The sequence below is a fragment of the Oncorhynchus tshawytscha genome, linkage group LG10 (assembly GCF_018296145.1).
Source record: "Oncorhynchus tshawytscha isolate Ot180627B linkage group LG10, Otsh_v2.0, whole genome shotgun sequence".
Lineage (NCBI taxonomy): Eukaryota > Metazoa > Chordata > Actinopteri > Salmoniformes > Salmonidae > Oncorhynchus > Oncorhynchus tshawytscha.
In genome coordinates this window covers 37687504-37704913 of record NC_056438.1, presented here as the reverse complement: position 1 = coordinate 37704913, position 17410 = coordinate 37687504, and positions in this window count along the sequence as shown.

Sequence of the window (17410 nt, the reverse complement as noted above, 5' to 3'; positions counted from 1 at the left end):
TGCTGACCCATGACACTCATTCAGAACAGATCACTTTCTTGATTATAGACACGCCCACGCACCCCATTGTTTAAGGTCTCCCCTGGTTGAGTTTGCATAACCGGTTATTTCCTGGTCTTAGAGGAGACTGCTGTGATGGTCGCAGGAGTGTCAGGGGAGGTGTCTCGCGGTGTCTGTTAACACCACTATGATGGAAAGTCCAGACTGTGCTCCTCAAGTGGATTTACGGGAGGAGTACCAAGATCTGCACCGGGTTTTCTAAAAGACCCAGGCTACATGCCTGCCTCCCCATCGCCCCTGGGACTGTGCCATTGACCTGTTGTCGGACACAGCCCTCCCGAGTGGACATGTCTATCCCCTCTCCTATGCGGAGACCGATGCCCTTTGGCCTGTCTAATGCTCCTTCAGTCTTCCAGGCCTTCATCAACGAAGTGTTTCAGGGCATACTGGGACGGGGCGTAGTGGTCTATATAGACATTTTGGCCTATTCTGCTGACCGCATCCAGCATGTCTCGTTAGTCAGGTCTGTGCTGAGAAGACTGTTGGAGCATGATCTACATGTTAAACAATAGAAATGTTTTTTTCCAGCAGTCCGTGTCCTTTTTGGGCTCATCTCCAAAGAGGGAGTGGAGATGGAGGAGAAACGCGTCAGTGCAGTCAGGTCATGGCCCATCCCCAACTCCGTGAAAGCAGTTCAGCGATTCCTGGGGTACGCCAACAATTTCCGGAGGTTCATCCGGGGCTTCAGCACGGTGGTTGCGCCTCTTACCTCCCTGCTGAGAGGAGGTCCCCAGTGGTTTCGTTGGACGACGGAGGCAGAGAGGGCGTTTGAGACGCTGAAGGCATGTTTCACCACTGCTCCCGTGTTGGCACATTCCGACAACTCACTCCCCTTCATCGTCGAGGTGGATGCCTCAGAAGTAGAAGTCGAGGCAGTGTTGTCCCAGCGTACCGGAATCTATTCAAAGCTGCAGGCCTCCGCTTTCTATTCTAAGCAGCTGAGCCCCGCCCAGAGTAATTACGACGTAGGGGACCGGAACTCTTGGCGGTCAAGAAGACTCTGAAGGCATGGAGGCACTGGCTGGAGGTGTGCAAACACCCTTTCCTGGTGTGGACGGACCACCGCAACCTAGAGTACATCAGGGCAGCGAACAGGCTAAACCCGAGACGGGCCAGGTGGGCTCTATTCTTCGCCAGATTCCAATTCACAATTTCCTACAGGCCAGGCTCGAAGAATGCGAAGGGCGACGCCCTGTCTCGCCTCTATGACAGAGAGGTAGGGAGAGGAGACCCCCATCATCCCTCCGTTCCGCATCATCGCGCCAAATCAAATCAAATTTATTTATATAGCCATTCGTACATCAGCTGATATCTCAAAGTGCTGTACAGAAACCCAGCCTAAAACCCCAAACAGCAAGCAATGCAGGTGTAGAAGCACGGTGGCTAGGAAAAACTCCCTAGAAAGGCCAAAACCTAGGAAGAAACCTAGAGAGGAACCAGGCTATGTGGGGTGGCCAGTCCTCTTCTGGCTGTGCCGGGTGGAGATTATAACAGAACATGGCCAAGATGTTCAAATGTTCATAAGTGACCAGCATGGTCCAATAATAATAAGGCAGAACAGTTGAAACTGGAGCAGCAGCACGGCCAGGTGGACTGGGGACAGCAAGGAGTCATCATGTCAGGTAGTCCTGAGGCATGGTCCTAGGGCTCAGGTCCTCCGAGAGAGAGAGAGAAAGAAAGAGAGAATTAGAGAGAGCACACTTAAATTCACACAGGACACCGAATAGGATAGAAGAAGTACTCCAGATATAACAAACTGACCCTAGCCCCCCGACACAAACTACTGCAGCATAAATACTGGAGGCTGAGACAGGAGGGGTCAGGAGACACTGTGGCCCCATCCGAGGACACCCCCGGACAGGGCCAAACAGGAAGGATATAACCCCACCCACTTTGCCAAAGCACAGCCCCCACACCACTAGAGGGATATCTTCAACCACCAACTTACCATCCTGAGACAAGGCTGAGTATAGCCCACAAAGATCTCCGCCACGGCACAACCCAAGGGGGGGAGCCAACCCAACCCAGACAGGATGATCACATCAGTGACTCAACCCACTCAGGTGACGCACCCCTCCCAGGGACGGTATGAGAGAGCCCCAGTAAGCCAGTGACTCATCCCCTGTAATAGGGTTAGAGGCAGAGAATCCCAGTGGAAAGAGGGGAACCGGCCAGGCAGAGACAGCAAGGGCGGTTCGTTGCTCCAGAGCCTTTCCGTTCACCTTCCCACTTCTGGGCCAGACTACACTCAATCATATGACCCACTGAACAGATGAGTCTTCAGTAAAGACTTAAAGGTTGAGACCGAGTTTGCGTCTCTGACATTGGTAGGCAGACCGTTCCATAAAAATGGAGCTCTATAGGAGAAAACCCTGCCTCCAGCTGTTTGCTTGGAAATTCTAGGGACAATTAGGAGGCCTGCGTCTTGTGACCGTAGCGTACGTGTAGGTATGTACGGCAGGACCAAATCAGAGAGATAGGTAGGAGCAAGCCCATGTAATGCTTTGTAGGTTAGCAGTAAAACCTTGAAATCAGCCCTTGCTTTGACAGGAAGCCAATGTAGGGAGGCTAGCACTGGAGTAATATGATCCAATTGTTTGGTTCTAGTCAGGATTCTAGCAGCCGTATTTAGCACTAACTGAAGTTTATTTAGTGCTTTACCCGGGTAGCCGGAAAGTAGAGCATTGCAGTAGTAGTAACCTAGAAGTGACAAAAGCATGGATTAATTTTTCTGCATCATTCTGCATCAGAAAGTTTCTGATTTTTGCAATGTTACGTAGATGGAAAAAAGCTGTCCTTGAAATGGTCTTGATATGTTCTTCAAAAGAGAGATCAGGGTCCAGAGTAACGCCGAGGTCCTTCACAGTTTTATTTGAGACGACTGTACAACCATTAAGATTAATTGTCAGATTCAACAGAAGATCTCTTTGTTTCTTGGGACCTAGAACAAGCATCTCTGTTTTGTCCGAGTTTAAAAGTAGAAAGTTTGCAGCCATCCACTTCCTTATGTCTGAAACACATGCTTCTAGCGAGGGCAATTTTGGGGCTTCACCATGTTTCATTGAAATGTACAGCTGTGTGTCATCCGCATAGCAGTGAAAGTTAACATTATGTTTTCGAATGACATCCCCAAGAGGTCAAATATATAGTGAAAACAATAGTGGTCCTAAAACGGAACCTTGAGGAACACCGAAATTTACAGTTGATTTGTCAAAGGACAAACCATTCACAGAGACAAACTTTCCGACAGATAAGATCTAAACCAGGCCAGAACTTGTCCGTGTAGACCAATTTGGGTTTCCAATCTCTCCAAAAGAATGTGGTGATCGATGGTATCAAAAGAAGCACTAAGGTCTAGGAGCACGAGGACAGATGCAGAGCCTCGGGCTGATGCCATTAAAAGGTCATTTACCACCTTCACAAGTGCAGTCTCAGTGCTATGATGGGGTCTAAAACCAGACTGAAGCATTTCGTATACATTTTTTTGTCTTCAGGAAGGCAGTGAGTTGCTGCGCAACAGCCTTTTCTAAAATTTTTGAGAGGAATGGAAGATTCGATATAGGCCGATAGTTTTTTATATTTTCTGGGTCAAGGTTGGGCTTTTTCAAGAGAGGCTTTATTACTACCACTTTTAGTGAGTTTGGTACACATCCGGTAGATTGAGAGCCGTTTATTATGTTCAACATAGGAGGGCCAAGCTCAGGAAGCAGCTCTTTCAGTAGTTTAGTTGGAATAGGGTCCAGTATGCAGCTTGAAAGTTTAGAGGCCATGATTATTTTCATCATTGTGTCAAGAGATATAGTACTAAAACACTTGAGCGTCTCTCTTGATCCTAGGTCCTGGCAGAGTTGTGCCGACACAGGACAACTGAGCTTTGAAGGAATACACAGATTTAAAGAGGAGTCCGTAATTTGCTTTCTAATAATCATGATCTTTTCCTCAAAGAAGTTCATGAATTTATCACTGCTAAAGTGAAAGCCATCCTCTCTTGGGGAATGCTGCTTTTTAGTTAGCTTTGCGACAGTATCAAAAAGGAATTTCGGATTGTTCTTATTTTCCTCAATTAAGTTAGAAAAATAGGATGATCGAGCAGCAGTAATGGCTCTTTGGTACTGCACTGTACTGTCTTTCCAAGCTAGTCGGAAGACTTCCAGTTTGGTGTGGCGCCATTTCCATTCCAATTTTCTGGAAGCTTGCTTCAGAGCTCGGGTATTTTCTGTGTACCAGGGAGCTAGTTTCTTATGAGAAATGTTTTTAGTTTTTAGGGGTGCAACTGCATCTAGGGTATTGCGCAAGCTTTTTTGTCCTCTGGCGTCCTTGGGTAGACAGAGGGAATCTGGAAGGACATCAAGGAATCTTTGTGTTGTCTGTGAATTTATAGCACGACTTTTGATGTTCCTTGGTTGGGGTCTGAGCAGATTATTTGTTGCAATTGCAAACATAATAAAATGGTGGTCTGATAGTCCAGGATTATGAGGAAAAACATTAAGATCCACAACATTTATTCCATGGGACAAAACTAGGTCCAGAGTATGACTGTGACAGTGAGTGGGTCCAGAGACATGTTGGACAAAACCCACTGAGTCGACGATGGCTCCGAAAGCCTTTTGGAGTGGGTCATGTGAATATTAAAGTCACCAAAGATTAGAATATTATCTGCTATGACTACAAGGTCCAATAGGAATTCAGGGAACTCAATGGGTAACGCTGTATATGGCCCAGGAGGCCTGTAAACAGTAGCTATAAAATGTGATTGAGTAGGCTGCATAGATTTCATGACTAGAAGCTCAAAAGACGAAAACGATTTTTTGGGGGTAAATTGACATTTGCTATCGTAAATGTTAGCAACACCTCCGCCTTTGCGGGATGCACGGGGGATATGGTCACTAGTGTAGCCAACTAGTGTAGGTTTGCCCAACCTAGGTCGAGGCACAGACACGGTCTCAATGGTGATAGCTGAGCTGACTACACTGACTGTGCTAGTGGCAGACTCCACTATGCTGGCAGGCTGGTTAACAGCCTGCTGCCTGGCCTGCACCCTATTTCATTGTGGAGCTAGAGGAGTTAGAGCCCTGTCTATGTTGGTAGATAAGATGAGAGCACGCCTCCAGCTAGGATGGAGTCCGTCACTCCTCAGCAGGTCAGGCTTGGTCCTGTTTGTGGGTGAGTCCCAGAAAGAGGCCCAATTATCTACAAATTCTATCTTTTGGAAGGGGCAGAAAACAGTTTTCAACCAGTGATTGAGTTGTGAGACTCTGCTGTAGAGCTCATCACTCCCCCTAACTGGGAGGGGGCCAGAGACAATTACTCGATGCCGACACATCTTTCTAGCTGATTTACACGCAGAAGCTATGTTGCGCTTGGTGATCTCTGACTGTTTCATCCTAACATCGTTGGTGCCGACGTGGATAACAATATCTCTATACTCTCTACACTCGCCAGTTTTAGCTTTAGCCAGCACCATCTTCAGATTAGCCTGTGGTATGGGACGTGGATGCCAACATATGGCAGGCCCTGCGTACGGAACCTGCACCTGCACAGTGCCTGGAGAACCACGCCTACGTGCCCACAGGTGTGCGGAACAGCCTCCTTTCCTGGGCGCACACGGCGTCTGTGTCGCATCATCCTGGGATAGGCCGTACAATCGCCTGCCTAACGGAGAAGTACTGGTGGCCCACCTTGGCTAGGGACACCCGGGTTTACATCTCTTCCAGCTCCATCTGTGCTCAGTCAAAGACACCCAGACGCCTCCTTCCCCTGCCGGTTCCACAACGACCCTGGTCTCACCTCTCGGTGGACTTTGTTACTGACATTCCCCACTCCCAGGGGAACACCACTGTCATGACGTTGCCCTCTTTGGGTATAGCAAGCCCCATCCTCCTCTCCCTGCCTCCCCCTGCCTCCTTCAACTAGGCTGCTGTGGTCAGAGAGGGGTCGTAATTCCTGAGGAGAAGACCCTGCCACTGCCACATGGCCACACAATATAAGAGGCAGAGTGAATTTTCATAGAGAACAAAGGAATTTCTTCCACCTCACAGAACTTGAAGCTCATGGGAGACGGTGTGGCCACATTACCCTAACTCTGTTTATATAATAGCCTCAGATATGAGGTTTACATCTAATTGTTGAATAAGATGAATGAGTGAGTATGATACTGGTTGTAAAATTGTGTAATGTGATTTTGGACTGTTTAATGAAGGAAATTCCTATTCCCTTTTGAGTTGAACTAAATAAGAGGACTGCCTATGAGCCCAGTTAGGGTCAGGCATCCTGGGACAGCCCTTTTTCTGCAATTCCGAATAAAACCCAACTTTGAGAAATTCTCAAGTAGACCATGTTTCTCTCAATCATGGGAGTACAAAGGTTGTAGACCAATGCTGAATCTTTTAACCATACCACGTCGTTAAACTCTTAGACTATCGATACCGACAGAATAAGAACAAGTCTTTTATATTAATTACTAGTCTGCAGCTAGGAATTCAGTATTATTGAACGCGAAGAACGACAACCGCCGAAACTTTCATTCTATAACGAATGAAGGAATGTTACTCTGAACAATCCACTCTAACCACAACGGAGAGAGAGAGAGGGAGAGAGACTGACAATTCTACAAAAGAAACAAACTTTTCACCAGTGATCAAGACGACACACTGAGTGTAAATATATATATATTGAATGCAATTGTTCCCGAATGAGTGAGCGTTCATGTGCAAAGGATGAGCATTTCAATTGTTATAATTATCAACTCTGTAGTGACTTCTCAACTGACCCCCACTCCCCGTTGTGTCCACCAAGCCGCGATGCCAGTTTAGCCCACTAGGGCACATTCTCCTATCATTTCTTGTAACCATATTTACTTTGTTGTTTTGTTTATTCATTTCTGTGAATTACTTAGTAACAAATAAATGATTTAAGACAATTGATGTATGGATGACTCATAGTGAAGTCTGGGTTCGTGCAGATAACCAACAATTTACGACGTTTGGAATGGGACTAACGTGAGGTAAAATAAATAATTCATTAATCAGAATGAATCAGACATGAAAATATCTGAAAGGTTATATTGGGAAATTATAACTTTGTAATCTGAATATTTTCCTTGGTGCCCCAACTTCCTAGTTAATTACGGTTACATGATTAATCAGTCTAATCGCGTAATACTAATTACAGAGAATCTTTGATAAAACTAAGTCTTCAATTTAATGATAGTAAAGACGCAACATTTATGGTGCCCCCTGTGAGGAATCCAAGAGAGAATTAGACTTTGCTGTGTAATTCTGTATATCAATTGTGCAAACAGACTGCTTTGTATACATTCAAATTGGTTGTGTGTTTTTTCCCATTTGAAGAGGCTACAGAGCGCCTCCGGTAGTGGTTGTTAGCGTCAGAGCAATGAGTGATAAATTCCAGATTTAGTCTGTTAGGCCAAACGGTACTATTTCTGTCGGTCAATATTAACTTCTCGAGCAAATAACGTTCGGAATTAGAGGATAGATCTTCGGTGTTCGAGCCGAAATATTTAGCTGCCTACCACACTACACCAGTGTGGACTGACTACAGGCATATCTGTATTATGTACCGTGTCGCTCCGGTCAACATAACCCTAGCAAAGTATGCCGAATGGTTTAATGTGAGACGTCACTAGTAAACCCACCCTTTCCATGGTGAGAGGACCCTATTTTGTGCTTAGAACGTGATATTTCTGAACAACGTAGGATTGGCTTGCACGAGATGCTAAGCTAACAGAGAGGGAACATTTTTCACTTCCTGTGTTCCGTTTAAATTCCTCCGCCTTGTGCGACGAAAGTCCAGCTCTTTGTACTTACGTTTGATTTCAGCATTCTGCATCACTGGTGGTGAAGAATCGCAAGTACAGTGGGGAGAACAAGTATTTGATACACTGCCAATTTTGCAGGTTTTCCTACTTACAAAGCATGTAGAGGTCTGTAATTTGTATTATAGGTGCACTTCAACTGTGAGAGATGGAATCTAAAACAAAAATCCAGAAAATCACATTGTATGATATTTAAGTAATTAATTTGCATTTTATTGCATGACATAAGTATTTGATACATCAGAAAAGCAGAACTTAATATTTGGTACAGAAACCTTTGTTTGCAATTACAGAGATCATACGTTTCCTGCAGTTCTTGACCAGGTTTGCACACACTGCAGCAAGGATTTTGGCCCACTCCTCCATTCAGACCTTCTCCAGATCCTTCAGGTTTCGGGGCTTTCGCTGGGTAATACAGACTTTCAGCTCCCTCCAAAGATGTTCTATTGGGTTCAGGTCTGGAGACTGGCTAGGCCACTCCATGACCTTGAGATGCTTCTTACGGAGCCACTCCTTAGTTGCCCTGGCTGTGTGTTTTGGGTCGTTGTCATGCTGGAAGACCCAGCCACCACCCATAGTCAATGCTCTTACTGAGGGAAGGAGGTTGTTGGCCAAGATCTCGCGATACATGGACCCATCCATCCTCCCCTCAATATGGTGCAGTCGTCCTGTCCCCTTTGAATAAAAGCATCCCCAAAGAATGATGTTTCCACCTCCAATCAAAATCAACATCAAATCAAACACGGCAAGTGGAGTTTAGACCAAAAAGCTCTATTTTTGTTTCATCAGACCACATGACCTTCTCCCATTCCTCCTCTGGATCATCCAGATGGTCATTGGCAAACTTCAGACGGGCCTGGACATGCGCTGGCTTGAGCAGGGGGACCTTGCGTGCGCTGCAGGATTTTAATCCATGAAGGCGTAGTGTGTTACTAATGGTTATTAATGGTTTTCTTTGAGACTCTTCAGGTCATTGACCAGGTCCTGCCGTGTAGTTCTGGGCTGATCCCTCACCTTCTTCATGATCATTGATGCCCCACGAGGTGAGACCTTGCATGGAGCCCCAGACCGAGGATGATTGACCGTCATCTTGGACTTCTTCCATTTTCTAATAACTGCCCCAAATGTTGTTGCCTTCTCACCAAGCTGCTTGCCTATTGTCCTGTAGCCCATCCCAGCCTTGTGCAGGTCTAGAATTTTATCCCTGATGTCCTTACACAGCTCTCTGGTCTTGGCCATTGTGGAGAGTCTTTGATTGAGTGTGTGGGCAGGTGTCTTTTATACAGGTAATGAGTTCAGACAGGTGCAGTTAATACAGGTAAGGAGTGGAGAACAGGAGGGATTCTTAAAGAAAAACTAACAGGTCTGTGTGAGCCGAAATTCTTACTGGTTGGTAGGTGATCAAATACTTATGTCATGCAATAAAATGCAAATTAATTACTTAAAAATCATACAATGTGATTTTCTGGATTTTTGTTTTAGATTCTGTCTCTCACAGTTGAAGTGTACCTATGATAAAAATTACAGACCTCTACATGCTTTGTAAGTAGGAAACACTGCCGATTTTGCAGGTTATCAAATACTTGTTCTCCCCACTGTACATCTCTTAAAAGAAGTGTTGGAAATCCAAACGTGGATCACGTTAAAATAATCCAGCAATCTCAATTGCTTGGGTCTCATTCAATTTATTTATTTACATTGTCGAACATACCATTCTAGGTTCTTCCAGTTAAATGAGACACCTTAAACATTGCAATCGTAACCCAGATGAACCAACTTCCCAGGTTAATTTAAAGTTTAATTCCCAGATAGCCTATTCAGGTATGATTAATCATTATCATTAATTAATTCAATTTGCTTTTGCAAATTCATTCACATCAAACTTCCACAGTACTGTCCAGTACTGATGGTTCATTAACGTCTATTAATAGATTAAAATCGTCTTTGCAGCTCCCAATAGATTCCAAAACCAAAATGTTCTAATAATGTGCAAGCTATCAGAGGGGGTAGTCCCCACTCGCCCACTAATTAGTGATTGGATTGATCTCTGACCTCAGCAGTGATACCAACCCTAATTAGTGGAAAAGCAGACAACGCTTTCCAAAATCAGCCATCGGGCGCAGGCCTCGTAAAGGTTCTCTCCAGTCTAGCCCTGATGTCATGCCACCCAAGATTGGCATCTGTCCAATACCGCAGTGCACAGCTGAAGCACGAGCAGGTAATGGGACACATAAAGGGACAGGTGGAGAGAACCGGGAAACCAATGACAAATGCAGAAAAGGGAAATATTCTGCTAGCTATGGTACTGCGCTTGAAAACTGAACAATTAAATGTAATTGCAAAAATGTATGACGATGAACAAGCACAAGCTCTTCAACAAAATCATCTTCTACAGGAACAAAATCATATGCTACAGGAACAACTCGATATAGCCAAAACTAAATACGATGATGTTCACGCCAAACTAGATCAATCTGAAGAGTTATCTACAAACAGGAGCGCTCAACTTGATAACATGCATGCAGTTTTGTTGAACGTTACTCAGAGTAACAAGGTTCTACACAAAACGCTGCAGACCAAAGACGATCAGTTAATGAACACAATGACAAAGTTGGATGACAAATCAGCAGAACTCTTTGAAGTCACTGACCAACTGAATGATGAGAGAACTCAGGTGATGAAGATGGAAATATTGATTTCTAAGCAAGCGGAGGAAATCTCATCACTGAATCTCTCGCTCTGTACTCAAGACCTCTATCTGCAAACCATGACAGTTAAGTTTGAGACCGAAAGGAGCAAGTGTGACACTCACATGTCCAAAATCAGTACTCTAAGCGCTCAAGTGGACTCTGCAATGCAGCAGAATACCACCCTTAGGTACCATCTGGAGGAAGTCCAGAATGGTCACGCTCTACAGCGTGACTATCAATCCAAGCAACCGGAGCCCTGTACTCACAGGAGTAAAGACGATAGGTTTCAGACCTTGCCTCCCTCATGTGTCCCTCAGTCTTCTCCTCTTGACCATTCAGCACTGACTAGTATTGCGCCTCTTGGCCAACAACAACAATGCTTGGCTTCTCCTCTTGGCCTTTCGGCCCCAATCTCTCCACAGGATGAAGCCAACCCTCTCCGCCCGCTTGGCGCGGAATACCTTGACAAATTCATCAAGAATTTCCCCACCTTTGACTCCGTTCCAGGTCAGCCAAACGATACTGAGAACTTCCTAGCTGACATAGAGGACGCGTTGGATGGCTACTCGAACGCTACGGGTTCTGATAGGGTTTACCTGTTGAAGCGAACTTCGAACAGACACGTGACAAGGTTCATTCGTCTACAACAGCAACACGTGCTAAATGACTACTTTAAACTTGCCACAGCTTTGAAATTAGAATTCAGTGGTTCCGCGACTTTCAAACACGATAGCTCACTGGCTAACACCGTCAAACAAGCTCGGAACGAACACCCACAAGCTTACTTGTATGGGTATCGGCCTCAAGCAAATGGGCAGGTTGAGAGGGTCAACCAGGAGGTGGCAGGTTCCTGCGGTGTTACTGTCAGGATCAGCCGGGGGAGTGGGCAGTTTTTCTACCTTGGGCGGAGTAGGCACAGAATTCCCTCTGCCACTCCACTAACCTCACTCCTTTCCCGTGTGTGTTCGGTTATCAGCCGGCCCTGGCCCTGGCACCTTGGCATCCGAGCCAGACCGAGGCTCCTGCTGCTTCTGCGGTGGACGAGTGGTTTCGAAAACATGCTTCTCACTGCAGTGGCGGTCGGCCTGTTCCTTGTGCCGATGCACGGCGTGCTGGAGATGAGTGTGCGCAGCGTTCCAGATCTACTCAGCACGCCGTGCATCGGCACAAGGAACAGGCCGACCGCCACTGCAGTGAGAAGCATGTTTTCTCCCCAGGCGACCGGGACTGGCTGTCCACCCGGAACCTGCCCCTCCGCCTGCCCTGCCGGAAGCTGAGCCCTCGGTTTGTGGGGCCGTTTAAAGTCCTGAGGAGGGTTAATGAAGTAACGTACAGTTTACAACTCCGTGTTGATTACCGCATTAACCTGACCTTTCATGTCTATCCTCAGTCCAGTGGTGCCTGGTCCCCTCGCTAAGGCTGGACCCATTGACGCCCGCGGCCTCCTCTGGACATTTAGGGAGGTCCGGCATACTCAGTCCGGGAGGTCTTGGATTCGAGGCATTGGGGGGTGTCTCCAGTATCTCATTGATTGGGTGGGGAACGGCCCAGATGAAAGGTGCTGGACCCTTCGCTGACCAGGGATTTTCACCATCGGTGCCCAGATCGACCAGCACCGTGCCCCTGTGGTAATCCCCGAGGCCGGTGTTGTCCCGCTGCTAGTGCAGCGCATCGGGGGGTACTGTCACGGATCCCCCCGGTACTGCTACTCATTCTGTTCACCAGTTCCAGAGGTCTACGTCACCGGCTTTCTAGGCTTCACTGAACGGGATTCATTATCATCAACCCCGGACTGTCTTGTCTGATTACACACACCTGGTTCCCATTTCCCCTGATTAATATGTTACATATGTGCCCTCTGTTACCTCTGTCTTTGTCGGTTATTGTACTCATATCTGTTGGTCGTGCCAGTACTGCGTTGGTGCAGCTTTTATGCTGTGTGCTTTATATATTGTGTATTATGGGTATCGTCCCGTGTCGTACGAGGTTTACCCTTGTTTTTTTGTTTGGGTACAGCCCAGTGTTTTTGTATACGTGTTTGTTTTGGGTGTATTTAAAAGCCCTATTGTCTATTCCTGCGCCTGTCTCCAAATCCTTTATACCAGCATGACAAGTACAACCGGTGTAGACCTTACAGTGAAATGCTTACTTACATGCCCTTAACCGACCATGCTGTTTTAAGAAAAATAAGTGTTAAGTAAAAATAGATGAGTAAAAAATGTAATAAAAATATAAATAACAAATAAAGAGCAGCAGTAAAATAATAGTAGAGGATATATACAGGGGGTACCGGTACAGAGTCAATGTGCGGGGGCACAGTGTCACGCCCTGACCTTAGAGAGCTTTTTATGTCTCTATTTTGGTTTGGTCAGGGTGTGATTTGGGTGGGCATTCTATGTTCCTTTTTCTATGTTATGTATTTCTTTGTTTTGACCGGGTATGGTTCTCAATCAGGGACAGCTGACTATCGTTGTCTCTGATTGGGAACCATACTTAGGTAGCTTTTCCCCACCTCTGCTTTGTGGGTAGTTATTTTCTGTTTAGTGTTTTCTGCACCTGACAGGACTGTTTTGGTTTAGTTTATTCTCTTTGTTATTATGTTCCAGTGTTCAGTTCAATAAAAGTCATGAACACTTACCACTCTGCGCTTTGGTCCGATTCTTCCTCTTCAGACGACGACACCCGTTACACACAGGTTAGTTGAGGTAATATGTATGTGTAGTTAAAGTGACAATGCATAGATAACAAACAGAGTAGCAGCTGCGTAAAGGAGGACGGAGGGGCAATGAAAATAGTCTGGTTGGCCATTTGATTAGCTGTTCAGGAGTCTTATGGTGGGGGTAGAAGCTGTTAAGAAGCCTTTTGGACCTAGACTTGGTGCTTCGGTATCGCTTGCCATGCGGTAGCAGAGAGAACAGTCTATGACTAGGGTGGCTGAAGTCTTTGACAATTCTTAGGGCCTTCCTCTGACACCGCCTGGTATAGAAGTTGTGGATGGCAGGAAGCTGGCCCCAGTGATGTACTGGGCCATGCGCACTACCCTCTGTAGTGCCTTGCGGTCGGAGGCCGAGCAGTTGCCATACCAGGCAGTGATGCAACCAGTCAGGATACTCTCGATTGGTGCAACTGTTTAACTTTTGAGGATCTGAGGACCCATGCCAAATTTTTTCAGTCTCCTGATGGGGAATAGGCTTTGTCATGCCCTCTTCACTACTGTCTTTGTTTGTTTGGACCATGAAAGTTTGGTGATGTGGACACCAAGGAACTGGAATCTCTCAAACTGAATGGGGTGTGCTCGGTCCTCCTTTTCATGTAGTCCACAATCATCTCCTTTGTCTTGATCACATTGAGGGAGAGGTTTTTATCCTGTCACCACACGTCCAGGTCTCTGACCTCCTCCCTATAGGCTGTCTCAACTTTGTCGATGATCAGTCCTACCACTGTTGTGTTGTCTACAAACTTAATGATGGGTTTGGAGTCGTGCCTGGGCATGCAGTCATGGGTGAACAGGGAGTACAGGAGGGTAATCACACACCCCTGAGCGTCCCCCGTGTTGAGGATCAGCATGGTAGATTTATTGTTGCCTACCCTTACCACCTGGGGCCGGCCCGTCATGAAGTCCAGGATCCAGTTGCAGAGGGGGGTGTTTAGTCCCAGGGTCTTTAGCTTAGTGATGAGCTTTGACGGCACTATGGTGTTGAACGTTGAGCTGTAGTCAATGAAAATCATTCTCACGTAGGTGTTCTTTTTGTCCAGGGGGAAAGGGCGGTGTGGAGTATCAGGAATCAAGGTAAGACCCAGATGCAGACACATTGAATGGACAATGGTTTAATATCCCAACAGGGTCAGGCAAAAGTTAGGGCAGGGCAGGCAGGGGTCAGTAAACCAGAGGTGTGCCAAAGGTACAGGTCGGCAGGTAGGGTCAGGGCTAGGCAGAGTGGTCAGGCAGGCAGGCTCGGAGTCAGGACAAGCAAGGGTCAAAACCAGGAGGGTGAGAAAAAGAGAGACTGGGAAACTCAGGAGCTGATAACAAAAATGCTGGTTGACTTGACAAACAAGACGAACTGGCAACGGACAAACAGAGAACACAGGTATAAATACACAGGGGATAATGGGGAAGATGGGCGACACCTGGCGTCCTAACTGGGCGCATACCTGGTTGACCCGGGTGTCGGCTTTGAAAATCTGCGATGAGGCCTGGGTCCAGGAATGTCCCTGGTCTGCTCCAGGCCATAACCCTCCCAGTCAACTAGGTACTGGAACCCCCTGCCCCAAGGTCGAACCTTCAGGAGACACCTCACCGTGTAAGCCGGTTGGCCATTGATGAGATGGGGGGAGAAGGGTGGGACTGGAAACAGGAGACAAAGGAGCTGTGAGACATAGGTTTGACTCTGGACACATGAAAGGTGTGATGTATACGAAGGGTACAGGGCAACAGAAGACGAACAGCAGAGGGGCTAATAATCTTGGAGATGGGAAATGGGCCGATAAACCGGGGGGAGAGTTTGCGGGATTCCACATGGAGGGGCGGATCCCGGTTGGATAGCCATATCTTCTTTCCGAGATGATACCGGGGATTCGAGGTCCGACGGCAATCGTCTTGTCGTCGATACCTGGAGGTGGTCTTGAGGAGGGCCGACCGGGTTCTCCTCCAGGTACGACGACAGCGGCGGACAAACATCTGGGCAGAAGGTACGTCGACCTCTTCCTCCTGCTCAGGAAGAGCGGGGGCTGATACCCCAGGGAACACTCAAATCGAGATAGGGCCGTGGCAGAGCAGGGAAGAGCGTTGCAGGCGTACTTGACCCACACCAGCTGCTGGCTCTAGGAGTTGGGATTGGCGGAGTCCAGGCAGCGCAGAGTAGTCTCAAGATCCTGTTTGGCTCACTCCGACTGGCCATTGGACTGGGGGTGAAACCCAGAGGACAGGCTGGCCGACGAACCAATGAGGGCGCAGAACGCCTTCCAGAACCAGGGTGAGAACTGAAGCCCCTATCCACGGGCAGTCCATTTGATCCGGAAGTTTGAGGAATGAAATGAGTGGCCTTGGAAAGCCGGTCGACCACAGTCAGGATGGTAGTGTTGCCCTCAGACGGGGGTAGACCCTTGACAAAATCCAGGGATATGTGGGACCAGGGATGGTGAGGGACAGGCAGTGGTTGCAGAAGACCGGCCGGGGCTTGCCGAGGAGTCTTAATCTGAGCACAGACCATGCAGGCGGAGACAAACTTGGCAACATCCGGAACCATCGTAGGCCACCAAAAGCGTTGTCGCACGAAGGTCACGGTCTGACGGGAGCCCGGGTGGCAGGCAAGCCTGGAGGAATGGGCCCACTCCAGGATCGCAGAGCAAACAGCATCAGGCACAAACATCCGATTATCAGGGCCCCAGCAGGCACCTGGGATGGGATGTGTGGCTCGTACGGATGCGGCATCTTTAGGGTTCTTTCCATGACCTGTGGGTGGATGGAAGCGATGGCATGAATGAAGCAAGACAACCTGTAATCAATTCAACCACTAGCTCTTACCCGTAGGCACTGCTTTAGATCTGAAACAATTGGATAGGCGTAAGTAGTAAGACAGAAATTCCCTCTGGCCAATCAGACAGCAGCAATTACAACTACCATATTGCTTAAACCAGATCTACTAGAATACCGAGAGGTGTGGGAATTCAGCATTAGGTGAACAGAAAAAAAGCATTTTCCCCTAGTGCTGAGCGAATAGTTCCTTTTGAGGTAGATTATATTTTTAAATCACTTAGGAATGATTTTTCAACATTAATTGCACTATGCGGGTTGAACGCTTTAACACAGAACAATTAATATAAAGTCCCATGATGGTAGTGAATGCTTATCACTTAACCATCATTTATTCACAGGACTTATATTTACATTCGTTTTTTAAATTAATATTTAATTCCAAGTCATCTATAGAACTGCTGCCTATGCCTTAACAAAATTACTTCAATGTCGAAGGTATACTTATGAATAGCAACTATCAAAATCACTTAGATCATACATTTCAGGTAGATACCTTGAAGCAACTGCTCTATCCCTCTCAATTGGGCATTCTGGCTTCTCTCGTCTGCCTCACACTAGCCTAACAAAGCAGGCGTAAAATAAATAATTAGACAAGTAGGCGAGCAATGGATTATGATCATTGTAGTTCATAACCATTTTTTCTGCACTAAACTACTGTATGTTGACTATTGGTCTGTTGTGAACTACAACTCTGAGTCACACAGTTAAGGTTTGATCTAATTCCTGTAGAGAAAATTGCATGATGTTGTGCTCACAGGAAAAAAATCAAATAGAACAAGTTGTTAAAGTAGTAGTTTCAAAAACGACCAACATTTTGGTTAATCGCCCAGCACAATCTACCCTCAAGTGGGAACCATGAATAAGATTTTCGGACAAATCACGATGTCGCAGGTACTCACATCTAATTTGGGAAGGGGGACATTTGGCACACAGACTTGCCAGAAACTGGCAGAGAAATTGCATTTAGGACACCCAGAATATGTAATTATCATGCACCTTCTGTAAGTCATCAGAAACAATGTCAGCCCTGAGAGTCCATTCACACCTGCGTGACACTAGCAACAATAAAGATTACCAAGAAGTGGAATTTGCGATTCCACTTCAAAATAAAAGTCTTGCTTGAAACTGAAGCAAACTGATACAAATAGTGGAATAATGCCATATACATGTACATATGGTCACTGTGGGGACGACATCATCGACGCACTTATTGATGAAGCCAGTGACTGATGTGGTGTACTCCTCAATGCCATCGAAAGAATCCCAGAACATAGTCCAGTCTGTGGT